Below are 815 nucleotides of genomic sequence, written 5' to 3'. Positions count from 1 at the left end.
TAGCAAGGGAAGGACGTCAAAATCAGAACGTTTCATTGACTTGACAAAAAGGGAGCATAATCCTGAGAACGGTGCTTTTAAAAACCAGGGCTGTCCGGTTTCATTAGCTTTGCCCAGATGTTAATGAGGCATGGGAGGAGGGGAAGGGCCGTAGCCTGCAGACTCATCTACACCAGTCATCAACTCTTCCATGTAGGGCTCCTGGGCTTGGGCCTGAGCATCCTTGGTCAAACAAAACATTGCACGATGGTGTTATTGAGATTATTCCTCTTTTTCAGATACTCAGCCAGTGCCAAGCAGTCAGGAACTGTGCCTCCATCCCATCAGGTTCAGCCTCCCAGACCTTGACCTCCCGGGGAACCATGCCTCCATCCCATCAGGTTCAGCATCCCAGACCTTGACCTCCCAGGGAACCGCACCTCTGTCCCACCAGGTTCAGCCTCCCAGACCTTGACCTCCCAGGGAACCATTCCTCCATCCCACCAGGTTCAACATCCCAGACCTTGACCTCCCAGGGAACCGCGCCTCCGTCCCATCAGGTTCAGCCTCCCAGACCTTGACCTCCCGGGGAACCACGCCTCCATCCCATCAGGTTCAGCATCCCAGACCTTGACCTCCCAGGGAACTGTTCCTCCCTCCCATCAAGTTCAGCATCCCAGACCTTGACCTCTCAGGGAACTCCAAGACTTGAGCGTTGCAGCTTTCTACTAAAATAACCTGATAAATGGGATTTTAAGGATGGGATGTCATCCAGAGAGACCTGGACAAGCTAGAGAGGTGGGCCTGTGTGAACCTCATGAGGTTCAACAAGGCCA

Source organism: Egretta garzetta, unplaced genomic scaffold (assembly GCF_000687185.1).
Source record: "Egretta garzetta isolate BGI_Z169 unplaced genomic scaffold, ASM68718v1 scaffold565, whole genome shotgun sequence".
In the NCBI taxonomy this organism is placed as follows: domain Eukaryota; kingdom Metazoa; phylum Chordata; class Aves; order Pelecaniformes; family Ardeidae; genus Egretta; species Egretta garzetta.
The sequence above is the reverse complement of the archived record's forward strand: the minus strand, read 5'-3'. Positions refer to the sequence as shown.